A 14,149-nucleotide genomic window follows, 5' to 3' on the forward strand; every position below is an offset into this window, starting at 1 on the left:
GGACTATGTAACATGTCCGTTCCAGGGGCAAGCTGTGGAGTAGTATGTGAAACAGGTATACTGCTCGTGATAGAGACCACCTGGGAGTTCCGTAATGCGGCGCGGCTTGTCTGCTTCCCTGGTTCTTGCATCGTTTGTGCGGCAATTGAACTGCCGAACAGGCCTTCCGAAGTGTGGAGTCCTGAAAGTAAAAGAAAATTGAAAAATCGGCAGCCCCTCGTGCGGTTTAAGCCATGTTTCGGGCGTGCCGTGATGGTGCCCCTTCCCCTGTACCCATGGTATTTTTAGAGCGTAGTTATGTACGCGAAGTACTGGTGTCGCATTTTTGCGACGGCTGGGGTTGGGGCCGCATTGCTACGCCTGCTCGGATCGTGCCAGGCGGTCTTGTTGTAGGTTACTCCGGGCGCGCTTGACGGTGTCCGGTCGTTTAATGGCCGGACTGGAGAACTGCCTGGAGAGGCTGCTTTGTACTTCCGCTGCAAGGGCCGCCGTGTGCTCCTCCGTTCGGAGAGAGTGTTCGGTGTTTCCATTGACCGTAATTACTCCTCGAGGGCTTGACATCTTGAGTTTAAGGTATGTGTAGTGCGGTACCGCATTGAACTTGGCGAATGCGGTTCGCCCGAGCAGTGCGTGATAGCCACTGCGGAATGGGACTATGTCGAAGATTAACTCCTCGCTTCGGAAATTATCCGGAGATCCGAAGACCACTTCAAGTGTGACTGAGCCTTTATAGTTGGCCTCTACACCTGGTATTACGCCTTTAAAGGTTGTTTTGGTGGGCTTAATCCTCGAGGGATCTATGCCCATTTTCCGCACTGTATCCTGGTAAAGCAGGTTCAGGCTACTGCCGCCGTCCATAAGGACTCTAGTGAGATGAAATCCGTCAATAATTGGGTCTAGAACCAATGCGGCGAATCCGCCATGACGGATGCTAGTGGGATGGTCCCTTCGATCAAAGGTGATCGGGCAGGAGGACCATGGGTTGAACTTTGGGGCGACTGGCTCTACCGCGTATACATCCCTTAACGCGCACTTCTGCTCCATTTTGGGGATGTGGGTTGCGTATATCATGTTCACCATCCGCACTTGTGGGGGAAAACCCTTCTGTCCACTGTTGTTCGGCGGCCGGGGCTCCTCGTCGTCATCGCTATGCAGCCCCTTGTCTTCATTTTCGGCGTTTAACTTGCCTGCCTGCTTGAACACCCAACAATCCATGTTGGTGTGATTGTCCGGCTTTTTGGGGGTGCCATGTATCTGGCACAAGCGGTCGAGTATTCGATCCAAACTGGACGGGCCCCTAGGATTCCTTTTGAATGGCTTTTTCCGCTGACCGGATTTAGAGCCTCTGAATCTGGCATTAACTGCCGTATCCTCAGCATTGTCATCGTTAATGCGGCGCTTCTGCTTGTTGCGACGCGACCTGCCACTACTGTCCCTGTTATCCGAATTACCAGGGTTCTTGGTCATATTGTTGCTACGAGCAAGCCAACTGTCTTCTCCCGCGCAAAAGTGGGTCATGAGTGTCGTGATTGCTGCCATAGACTTTGGCTTTTCCTGTCCAAGGTGCCGGGCAAGCCACTCGTCATGGATATTGTGCTTGAAGGCTGCTAGGACCTCAGCGTCCGGACAGTCGACTATTTGATTTTTCTTTGTTAGGAACCGTGTCCAGAATTGCCTGGCCGATTCCTCTGGCTGCTGAATTACGTGACTTAGGTCATCGGCGTCTGGGGGTCGCACATAAGTGCCCTAGAAATTGTCAAGGAACGCGGCTTCCAGGTCCTCCCAACAACTGATTGATCCTGTTGGCAAGCTGTTAAGCCAATGCCGAGCTGGTCCTTTAAGCTTGAGTGGGAGGTATTTGATGGCGTGGAAATCATCGCCGCAGGCCATGTGGATATGAAGGAGATAATCCTCGATCCATACCGCAGGGTCTGTTCTGCCATCATATGATTCGATATTTACGGGTTTGAAACCCTCGGGGATTTGATGATCCATTATTTCGTCTGTGAAGCTTAGTGGGTGTGCAACGCCTCTGTACTGGGCTATATCATGACGTAGCTCCAATGAGCTTTGTCTACTGTGTTCGGCCCTGCCGAATTTGTGGCCCGCGTGACGGTTACCGTCTCGATCCGTGGGGCGCCCACGCGATCCGCAGATCGATCTTGTTTGCCTTGCCTTGTCCTCCAACATATCTCGTAAGTCCGGCGCATATTCCCGTGCCTTGGTACGGGGTGCGGCTTGAGTGGAGGGCCGAGAGGCCTCTCTGTCGCGGCCACGAGGTGGCCGGTCGGCCGCATCGAGTGCTTCCTCCTCTACTCGGGGTAGCAACCTGCGCTTTGGGTAGCTCTTAGAGGGGCATTCGAGTTTATGCTCTTCGGCCGCAAGGACTTCAGTCCATCTGTCGACTAGCAAATCCTGATCAGCTCTAAGCTATTGCTGTTTTTTCTTGAGGCTTCTTGCCGTGGCCATAAGCCTGCGTTGAAAAAGCTCTTGCTCGACGGGATCCTCTGGCACGACGAATTCGTCGTCGTCGAGGCTTGCCTCGTCTTCGGAGGGAGGCATATAATTATCGTCCTCGACCTCTCTGTCTGCCGCTCTCTCATGAGGGCTGGTTTCTCCATCCTCCTGTGCTAAATCTTGCTGGAGGGGGTTTTCTTCGGCACTTTTCGGAGTATTATTGTCTCCCGTGCTGGAACCGCCGTATTTGTTTTGGTGGGATTTTGAGCGGCGCCGTTGACGCCGGCGCTTAGGCTGTTTCTTGGAGGGGTCATCCTCCGCTGTTCCATCGCCATCTCCTTCTTTTGGGGTGTCCACCATGTATATGTCATATGACGAGGTGGCTTTCCAGGGCCTGATAGGCGCAGGTTCTTCATCGTCTCCTTCATCGGCGTCCATACCATCGATGTCTTCGGAGTCGAAGTCGAGCATGTCGGTTAAATCCTCGACAGTGGCTACAAAGTGGGTGGTGGGTGGGCTTTGAATTTCTTCATCATCCGTACCCCAACCTTGCTGACCGTAGTCCGGCCAGGGCTCTCTTGATAAAGAGAGAGACTTCAGTGTCTTCAGAATATCGCCGAAAGGCGAGTGCTGAAAGATGTCCGTGGCCGTAAACTCCATGATCGGCGCCCAATCGGATTCGATCGGCAGGGGCGCGGAGGGTTCGGAGTCCGGAGAGGAGTCCGGCTCCTTGGAGTCATGAGTCTCGCAGAGTGCGGGGCTGGTGTTCAGCTCGATCGCCATTGGGATCGTAGCCCCCGAGGCGGCGTCCAACCACCCATCCTCGATCGGCGCGATTGGCTCCGAATTAAGGGTCGAAGCCGATGCGGGTGCGGCCTCTAGGGCACTGTTCGGTGGCAGAGCTAGATCATGCTCGTCGTGATAGTGCGGCGCGATCGGCAGTGGCTCGAATCCGTCGAAGATCAAGTCCTCGCGGATGTCAGCCGTGTAGTTTAAACTTCCAAATCTAACCTGACGGCCAGGGGCATAGCTCTCGAGCTGCTCCAGATGGCCAAGTGAATTGGCCCGCAGTGCGAAGCCGCCGAAGACGAAGATCTGTCTGGGGAGGAAGGTCTCAACCTGGACTGCATCGCCATTGATGATCATAGAAGCCATCAAGCCTTACGGCAACGACACAGAGGAACTCTCAATGAAAGCACCAATGTCGGTGTCAAAACCGGCGGATCTCGGGTAGGGGGTCCCGAACTGTGCGTCTAGGCCGGATGGTAACAGGAGGCAAGGGACACGAAGTTTTACCCAGGTTCGGGCCCTCTCGATGGAGGTAGTACAAGAGTAGATCTACCACGAGATCAGAGAGGCTAAACCCTAGAAGCTAGCCTATGGTATGATTGTTGTTTTGTATGTTGTCCTACGGACTAAAACCCTCCGGTTTATATAGACACCGGAGAGGGTTAGGGTTACACAAAGTCGGTTACAATGGTAGGAGATCTGCATATCCTTATCACCAAGCTTGCCTTCCACGCCAAGGAAAGTCCCTTCCGGACACGGGACGAAGTCTTCAATCTTGTATCTTCATAGTCCAGGAGTCCGGCTGAAGGTATAGTCCGGCTATCTGAACACCCCCTAATCCAGGACTCCCTTAGTTGACCCGATATCAAGTTTGCATAAACTGCGCAACCTGAGAAGTCACTTTGACCGGTCTGAATGGGCAACTTACCAAGTTCTACGCTTGCAAGAATATACCCAAGCCAGAATTAGTGTGCACTGCTGTGGTTGACTTGGAATTTATTCTTGTGGTCAGTGAGTACCCTGATGTGTTTTCAGAAGAACTGCCAGGCATGCCACCAGATCGGGAACTAGAGTTTGCCATAGATCTTGTGCCCGGAACCGCACCGTTATACAAGAAGTATTACCGGATGCCCTCGTCAGAATTAGTGGAGCTAAAGAAACAGCTTGACGAATTACTCCAGAAAGGTTATATGTGTCCCAGCTCTTCACCGTGGGGATCACCTACAATTTTCGTGGGAAAAAAGGATGGTAGTCTCCGTATGTGCATAGATTATCGCCAACTGAATGAGGTCACCATCAAAAATAAATACCCGCTGCCAAGGATTGATGATCTGTTTGATTAGCTCAGTGGGGCTAAGGTATTCTCTAAAATCGATTTACGGACAGGATATCATCAGCTCAAGATTAAAAAGGAAGATATTCCTAAGACCGCATTCACTACTCGGTACGGTCTTTACGAATATACCGTGATGCATGTCCTTTGGCCTCACCAATGCCCCTGCTTTCTTCATGCATATGATGAACAAAGTATTTATGGACTTCCTCGACAAATTCGTGGTAGTCTTCCTCGATGACATCCTCATTTACTCCAAGGGTGAAGAAGAACACAAGGATCACCTCCGAGTTGTACTACAATGGCTCCGCCACCATCAGCTATACGCCAAGTTCAGTAAGTGCGAATTTTGGCTCAAGAAAGTTGGGTTTCTCGAACATGTACTATCCGCCGAAGGTATAGCCGTGGACCCGAGCAAAGTAAAGGATGTGCTCGATTGGGTACCGCCCACGACCGTGACACAGATCCGGAGTTTCCTTGGATTAGCTGGATACTACCGTCGTTTTATTGAAGGGTTTTCCAAAATTTCTAAACCCATGATGGAGCTGCTCAAAAAGGATACAAAGTTCAAGTGGACAGAGGATTGTGAGAAGAGTTTTAATGAGCTGAAGAAACGTCTGACAACCGCTTATGTGAAAAAGTTTCAACCTGATAAGCTCAAACCCAAATCGGAGAAATGTGTCTTCATAGGATATCCAAAGGAAACTATTGGATACACCTTCTATCACAGATCCGAAGGCAGACTTTGGTTGCTAAATTCGGAAACTTTCTGGAGAAGGAGTTTCTCTCGAATGAAGTGAGTGGGAGGAAAGTAGAAAACTTGATAAGGTAATTGTACCTTCTCCCTTATTGGAAAGTAGTTCATCACAGAAATTCTGTTCTTGTGACTACTACACCAATTAGTGAGGAAGCTAATGATGATGATCATGTAACTTCAGATCAAGTTACTACTGAATCTCGTAGGTAAACCAGAGTGAAATCCGCACCAGAGTGGTACGGTAATCCTGTTCTGGAAGTCATGTTACTAGACCATGACGAACTTGCGAACTATGAGGAAGCGATGATGAGCCCAGATTCCGCGAAATGGTTTGAGGCCATAAAATCTGAGATGGGATCCATGTATGAGAACAAAGTATGGACTTTGGTTGACTTGCCAGATGATCGGCAAGCCATAGAAAATAAATGGATCTTCAAGAGGAAGACGGACGCTGATAGTAGTGTTACTATCTAACAAAGCTAGAATTGTCGCAAAAAGGTTTTCGACAAGTTCAAGGTGTTGACTACGATGAGAGTTTCTCACGCATATCTATGCTAGAGTCTGTACGAATCATGTTAGTAATTGCCGAATTTTATGAAATCTGGCAAATAGATAAACAAAACTGCATTCCTTAATGGATTTATTAAAGAAGAGTTGTATATGATGCAACCAGAAGGTTTTGTCAATCCGAAAGGTGCTAACAAATTGTGCAAGCTCCAGCGATCCATCTGTGGACTGGTGCAGGCATCTCAGAGTTGGAATATACGCTTTGATGAGTTGATCAAAGCATATAGTTTTATACAGACTTGAGGTGAAGCCTGTATTTACAAGAAAGTGAGTGGGAGCACTACAGCATTTCTGATAAGTATATGTGAATGACATATTGTTGATCGGAAATAATGTAGAATTATTCTGTAAAGCATAAAGGAGTGTTTGAAAGGAGTTTTTCAAAGAAAGACTTCGGTGAAGCTGCTTACATATTGAGCTTCAAGATCTATAGAGATAGATCAAGACGCTTGATAAGTTTTTTCAATGAGTACATACCTTGACAAGATTTTGAAGTAGTTCAAAATGGAGCAGTCAAAGAAAGAGTTCTTGCCTGTATTACAAGGTGTGAAGTTGAGTAAGACTCAAAGCCCGACCACGGCAGAAGATAGAAAGAGAATGAAAGTCATTTCCTATGACTTGGCCATAGGTTCTATAAAGTATGTCATGCTGTATACCAGATCTATTGTGTACCCTGCACTGATTTGGCAAGGGAGTACAATAGTGATCTAGGAGTAGATCACTGGACAGCGGTCAGAATTATCCTTAGTGAAATAAGGATATGTTTCTCGATTATGGATGTGACAAAAAGGTTCGCCGTAAAGGGTTACGTCGATGCATGTTTTGACACTGATCTGGATGACTCTAAGTCTCGATCTAGATACATATTGAAAGTGGGAGCAATTAGCTAGAGTAGCTCCGTGCAGAGCATTGTAGACATAGAATATTGCAAAATACATAACGGATCTGAATGTGAAAGACCGTTGACTAAGATTCTCTCACAAGCAAAACATGATCACACCTTAGTACTCTTTGGGTGTTAATCGCATAGCGATGTGAACTAGATTACCGAATCTAGTAAACCCTTTGGGTGTTGGTCACATGGCGATGTGAACTATGGGTGTTAATCACATGATGATGTGAACTATCGATGTTAATCACATAGTGATGTGATCTAGATTATTGACTCTAGTGCAAGTGGGAGACTGAAGGAAATATGCCCTAGAGGCAATAATAAAGTTATTATTTATTTCCTTATTTCATGATAAATGTTTATTATTCATGCTAGAATTGTATTAACCGGAAACATAATAAATGTGTGAATACATAGACAAACAGAGTGTCACTAGTATGCCTCTACTTGACTAGCTCGTTAATCAAAGATGGTTATGTTTCCTAACCATAGACAAAGGAGTTGTTATTTGATTAACGGGATCAGATCATTAGTTGAATGATCTGATTGACATGACCCATTCCATTAGCTTAGCACCCGATCGTTTAGTATGTTGCTATTGCTTTCTTCATAACTTATACATGTTCCTATGACTATGAGATTATGCAACTCCCGTTTGCCGGAGGAACACTTTGGGTGCTACCAAACGTCACAACGTAACTGGGTGATTATAAAGGAGCATTACAGGTGTCTCCAAAGGTAGATGTTGGGTTGGCTTATTTCGAGATTAGGATTTGTCACTCCGATTGTCGGAGAGGTGTCTCTGGGCCCTCTCGGTAATGCACATCACATAAGCCTTGCAAGCATTGCAACTAATGAGTTAGTTGCGAGATGATGTATTACAGAACGAGTAAAGAGACATGCCGGTAACGAGATTGAACTAGGTGTTGGATACCGACGATCGAATCTCGAGCAAGTAACATACCGATGACAAAGGGAACAACGTATGTTGTTATGCGGTCTGACCGATAAAGATCTTCGTAGAATATGTAGGAGCCAATATGGGCATCCAGGTCCCGCTATTGGTTATTGACCGGAGACGTGTCTCGGTCATGTCTACATTGTTCTCGAACCCGTAGGGTCCACACGCTTAAGGTTACGATGACAGTTATATTATGAGTTTATGCATTTTGATGTACCGAAGGTTGTTCGGAGTCCCTGATGTGATCACGGACATGACGAGGAGTCTCGAAATGGTCGAGACGTAAAGATTGATATATTGGAAGCCTATGTTTGGATATCGGAAGTGTTCCGGGTGAAATCAGGATTTTACCGGAGTACCGGGAAGGTTACCGGAACCCCCCGGGAGCTAAATGGGCCATGATGGGCCTTGGTGGAAAAGAGAAGAGGCAGCCCTACATGGGCTGCGCGCCTCCCCCTTCCCCTAGTCCTATTAGGACTAGGAGAGGTGGCCAGCCCCCACTCTCTCTTTTCCCCCTCCGCGAATCCTATTCCAACTAGGATTGGGGGGGGGGGATCCTACTCCCAGAGGGAGTAGGACTCTCCTGGCGCGCCACACCTTGGCCGGCCAGCCTCCCCCGTCTAGTCCTTTATATACTGAGGCAGAGGCACCCTAGAACACACAAGTTGATCCACGTGATCTATTCCTTAGCCGTGTGCGGTGCCCCCAGCCACCATATTCCTCGATAATACTGTAGCGGAGTTTAGGCGAAGCCCTGCTACTGTAGTACATCAAGATCGTCACCACACTGTCGTGCTGACAAAACTCTTCCCCGACACTTTGCTGGATCGGAGTCCAGGGATCGTCATCGAGCTGAACGTGTGCTCGAACTCGGAGGTGCCGTAGTTTCGGTGCTTGATCGGTTGGATCGTGAAGACATACGACTACTTCCTCTACGTTGTGTCAATGCTTCCACAGTCGGTCTGCGTGGGTACGTAGACAGCACTCTCCCCTCTCGTTGCTATGCATCACCATGATCTTGCGTGTGCGTAGGAATTTTTTTGAAATTACTACGAAACCCAACAGGAGTACCCCGAACTATCACTTCCGACTGAGGTTCTTTGTTTGCCTCCGCTTTTTAGTCCCATCTCCATCAAGCCTTGGGGACAGCACTGAAATATAGTACTGCCTATCACCCTCAGACAGATGGATGGACAGAGCGGGTAAATCAAATACTCGAAGATATGTTGCGAGCCTGTGTGCTAGCCAAAGGTGCTAAATGGGAAGACTGCTTGCCGTATGCCGAGTTCTATTATAACAACAGTTTCTAGACCAGTCTAAAGATGTCACCATACGAAGCTCTGTATGGCCGTAAGTGCCGCACTACTCTAAATTGGTCTCAGGCTAGAGATAGCCATATCTTCGGAACGGATCTCATGATGGAAGCTGAAAAACAAGTTAGGAAAATCCAAGACATGCTGCAATTGGCCAAATCTCCCCAGAAGAGTTATTATGATGCAAAGCATCGACAGGTCAGTTTTGAACCTGGAGAACACGTATACCTCCGAGTCACTCCTATGAAAGGAGTCAAGAGATTTCAGACTCGTGGAAAGCCGGCACCCACATTCATTGGTCCATTCCCGATTATGTCTCAAATGGGTACGGTTGCATATCAACTGGAACTACCCCCGGAATTGGCAGACATACACAATGTGTTCCATGTTTCGCAATTGAGACAATGCATATCCCCGCCCGAGAAAAGGACTACAATAGCTGAGATAGAATTGGCAAAAGATTGAACTTATGAAGACCATTCAAAATTTTGGATCAGATGGAAAGGGTCACTCGTAGTAAAGTCAGAAAATTTTACAAGGTTCAGTGGGAGCATCACACAGAGTCAGAAGCAACTTGGGAGCAGGAAGAATTCCTTAGGGATCAATATCTAGAGTGGTTTTCCCAAGCAACCGAACCTCGAGGACGAGATTCATTCTAAGTGGGGGAGGTTTGTGACAGCCTGGGTTTTGCCCTATCTTATTTGCTTGATTTTTCATTTTGAATTTTTTTGAAACTTGGAGTTTTTGAATCTTTTCATATGGACATAAACACTTGGGCATCCTTGGCTTTCACCCAAGTGCTTCACTTCCCTCCTAAATCATCATTTCACTTCTGATCCACCCAAAAATAACCTTTGGAATATTTTTCTTAAATGAAAAATATTCATTTTCTTTCAAAAACCCTATGCCAGATCTGTTTGCTTCAAAGCAACCCCAAATTTTATGGCTCAGAAAAATCTGAGATAATTCACAAATATTCTGTGAACCCTAGTGCACTTTCCTGAGCAAAAATATTTCATCACTTTTTGGAATATTTTTGCTACAGAAAATCTTTTCTGTTCTGGACAGAAATGGTGGTTTCTACAACAACTACCATTTTACGTGCTCCATTTGACCTGAACTTTCTTGTGCATATTTACCTTAGTAACTTATAACTAGCCTCCAAAGCACAACTTCAAACTCCTAGCCATTTGACCATAGTAACACCACAAAGTTAATGACCAGAAACTTACCTGGCTTGTAAAATCTTCTCTACTGCACCTGGATCCAAACCAAACCATGGTAAACTTCAAAACCACCACGAACAACATGCCAGACATGGTTTTTGGATGAAGGCTGGCCTGAGGAGAGAGTTCGCGCAATGACCACGCGTTTCCACGATGCCAGGCATGCGTTTCAACGCGCTCTGGGTGCCGCCGAACGCTCTGTTCGCGCGTGCTCGCTTCCCTCGCCTGCCCAACCATGCCAACCGTCGCCACCATCACCGTATCGACGTCCTTAACTCCTCCCTGGTGCTCGCCGATGCTGGAGCTCACCGCAGCGAGCACGGGCAAGGTCCGTCCAGCCCAACAGTGCGGAGCACACTATGCTCGTCGCCATCCTCTTGATCATGTGCTCGTCTCCGCCCGCCCACAGTGGCCGCGTGACCTCCGTCGCCTTCCCCCCTCTCACTGACGCCGCTCGTCGCCGGGCACCGTGGACAGGTGTCCACCGGCGGAGCCCGAAGCACCCTCGCCGCTCGCCTATAAATAGAGCCCCCCGGCCTCCTCGAGCACCATCCAGCACTCACACACACCCCACGATCGAGTAGGAAGCCGGAGCCCAGACAGGCAGGCCTCGAGCTGCTGTCCCCGAGCTCGAGCTCGCCGGCGATCCCCTCTGGTCGCCGCAGTAGCTTCAGCCCCTCCCAGGCCTGGGCGACCCCTCCAGGGCCTCCACCTCTCTTCGGTGAGGCCGTCTCTCCCGCTTGGCACCCCTGGAGTGGCCTCTGCTCGCCGTCTTCCTCAACTCCGACGATCTCCACGTCCTCCCTCCGCTTGAGAGGTTGATTCCGACGCCGTTCGACCGCCCCTAGCTACACTACGGGTACGGGCAGGTGCGCCTCAACCCCCTCTTGCCATCCCTCCCTCTCGTTTAGGCCAAGGAGCCCTCGTCGCCGGCAAGAGCTCCGGCGAAGCCGCGGCCCACTAGTCAGCCACTCTATGCGCGCGCGAAGCAGTACGAGTGGTGGCGCCCCTGGGCTTTACGCCTTTGACGTCACCCCCAGTCTATTTCTTTTATTCAAATTCATTTGAATTTACAGAACATTTCAAACAGTTATAACTCTTCAACCATAAGTCCAAATGAATTGATTCTTCGTGCATTGTGTTCCTTGATTAGAAATCTAGCAGCTCACCAAAGATGATATTTTTCTGAGCTGTTTAGAATTTCTGGTGATTTTCAGAAGTGTTCTTGACATTTTTTGTATTTAAAATTATTTTTATAAGGTGAGGCTTGTCTTGAGGATCACCAGGAGGCTTGTGAACCTCATCTGCACTAAGGCAAGCCACAGCAACATTTTCATGATGCCATTTCAATATTTGTGATTTTCTTACTTGAATGAAATGATTAATCCATGCATTTAAATAATGATTGAGTTATTTATATCCTATTAAATATTGGTTAGTTGTTATGCTTGATTTACAGGATGGTTGAAACTAGTTTAGTGGATAAAGCAAGTTAAGATTTATTTGAGGTGATGTTAGAAATAATTTTGTCATGCATGTTAGCAATTATTTATAGCTATGCTTTTGCCATCATAGATTGATTAAAATTTGTCAAAAAATGTTCTGTTAAATACTTGTTTAATCATATTACTTGTCTTACAGAATGTTTGAACCCAACTTAGTGATAAAGAAATTAAGAGTTGTTGATAGTGAAATCTTTTTGTCAAGCATATGAGAAATTTATTGGAGTTACTTTCTTGCCTAAGAAATTAATAAAACTTGTTGCAAAATATTTTGGTTAAGTTGTGAGTCATTTTGAGCAAGTAGAGTAATTCGAGTTGTTGACGTTTATGCTTGGTATGTATAGGGATGACATCGGTCATTTTTATCATTTTATGATGCATGTGTTGTTTTGCATTTCATGGCATGCAATGACACCGGTCATTTTTAGTTTAAAGTTGAACCTGAATATAACTCAACTTCAATATACCGTTGACTGGGTCATGGTGCCGCTGAATCGAGTCTCTTTCCAGTGCAACCACATTTGCCTTTGTTGGAAGGCCTTGATTTGGTCCATTGACACGGCCTCTGGTCGGTGCCTCCATCTAGGGAAGGTTATGTCGTGCTTTCCCTGGCCCAGTAAGCAGGCATAGTCTTGTGTGCTCGTTGATGAGATCACGGTCCCCGAGTGGGAGTGTCCCCGAGTGGGAGTGTTATGACCACGAGGTGGTCAGGGTGTCTTTGGTAGACACGGGGCCACCCAGGACTAGCCCGTTGGGGATTTGGGTCGGAGTGGCCGGGAGAGTGCTGTGGCAATGGAAGGGTTTTGTCGGAATGTCGTTGGTCCACCCGAATGGGAGTGCGAGGCCATGGGTTCCGTGGTGTGGGTACAGTGTCCTACCTCTGCAGAGTGTATAATTTATCGATAGCCGAGTCCACGGTCACGGACACCTCGTAGTAGGTCCCACCTTGAGTCAACGTTTAATAAAAATTGCACACTAAGCTATGAACTTTGCATTGTTGATGGATGGCAGAAAGGCCATCGAGGCATTTGGGACCAAATGATGGTCATGGTTGTGATCGCCGTAAGGATCACGAGTTGTTCTTGAGAAAGACCACTTTGGTGGTGTGTTGGTGATCCAGAGATGATCATGGTTGGTAAGCTGTCCCGTGGGACGTCCGAGCATGATCACAACATGTTGACATATAGTGTTGCATTTTTAATAATTGGTTAAATATCATGATATTGTTTGTCATTATGATTTTGCCTGTTGTGAGCTTGCAAGTACATTCAATGTACTGACCTAGCGTGTCATGCCAGATTTCAGGAAAGTATCGTTGGAGAGGAGCGCTGTCCGAGTCTAGATCATGTCCACATCGGTGTCCCTGTGATATGGAGCTTCCGCCACGATGTTATTCCGCTGCCACGTAGTTGTTCGGGTCGAGGACCCTTTATGTTCACTAAATAATGTACATATAGTTCAGCCACACCGAGTGTGCCGCTTGGCCTCGACAGTTGTTGTAATATAAACTATGTTCCGCTAGCATCAATAAAGCGGTTGTTTTTCTGTACCAAGATGTTGTGTGTTGCCAGAAGACATGGTCTCTGGGCTGGCAATGCATGGTAAACTGGTCGCTCTAAGCCTGGGTGCCACAGAAACACTGAAATAGGCAAAAAAACAGCAATTTGCATTGTGCCTTGGGTTAATAGGGTAGTCCCAAAAATAATATAAAAGTGTATAATAAACCCCATTAAACATCCAAAATAGAATATATAATAGCATGGACCAACAAAAAATTATAGATACGTTGAAGACGTATCAAACATCCCCAAGCTTAATTCCTGCTCGTCCTCGAGTTGGAAAATGATCAAAACAGAATTTTTATGTGGAATGCTTTCTAGCATATTCTTGAATGTAATTTTCTTTTTTGTGGCATGAATGTTCTGATCCGAAAGATTCAAGATAAAATTTTATTGTTGACATAATAATAATACTTCAAGAATGCTAACCAAGCAATTATGTCTTATCAAAATAACATAGCCAAAGAAAGCTTATCCCTACAAAATCATATAGTTTGACCATGCTTCATTTTCGTCACACAAAATGCTCTCATCATGCACAACCCCGATGACAAGCCAAGCAATTGTTTCATACTTAGCCTTTTCAAACTCTTTTAACTTTTACACAATATATGAGCGCGAGCCATGGACATAGCACTATGGGTGGAATAGAATATAATGATTGAGGTTGTGTGAGAAGACAAAAATAGGAGAAAGTTTCACATTGACGTGGCTAATCAATGGGCTATGGAGATGCCCACCGATTGATGTCAATGCAAGGAGTAGGGATTGCCATGCAATGGATGCACTAGAG

This window comes from Triticum urartu, chromosome 5A, assembly GCF_056163025.1.
Source record: "Triticum urartu cultivar PI428250 chromosome 5A, HENAU_Tu73, whole genome shotgun sequence".
Lineage (NCBI taxonomy): Eukaryota > Viridiplantae > Streptophyta > Magnoliopsida > Poales > Poaceae > Triticum > Triticum urartu.